The sequence below is a fragment of the Penaeus monodon genome, chromosome 20 (assembly GCF_015228065.2).
Source record: "Penaeus monodon isolate SGIC_2016 chromosome 20, NSTDA_Pmon_1, whole genome shotgun sequence".
Taxonomy (NCBI): Eukaryota; Metazoa; Arthropoda; class Malacostraca; order Decapoda; family Penaeidae; genus Penaeus; species Penaeus monodon.
Window position 1 is genome coordinate 7,498,268 of NC_051405.1, and position 386 is coordinate 7,498,653.

Here is a 386-nt window from a genome sequence, read left to right on the forward strand (position 1 = left end):
CGCTATAGACCTATTAACCCTAACCAAAATATTCATTCGTAGTCGTTTGTATCTAAAAACATAAAAAATCATAAAATTAAAGTTCGTATCCACAGAAATAGGCAGATGTCAGGGTGATTTTATATTTCTGGGGAACAACGGCACCGGGAACAGAAGCACTGGGGAACACCAGCATCGGGGAACCTAGGCAGGCCTACTAAGGAACACGGGTACCTGGGAACAAAGGTACTGAGGAACACAGGCACCGGAGAACATGATTACTGAGGAACACAGACACCTGGGAACACAGGAACTGAGGAACAGACACCTGGGAACACAGGAACTGAGGAACACAGGCACCTGGGAACACAAGAACTGAGGAACATAGGCACCGGGGAACATAGTTT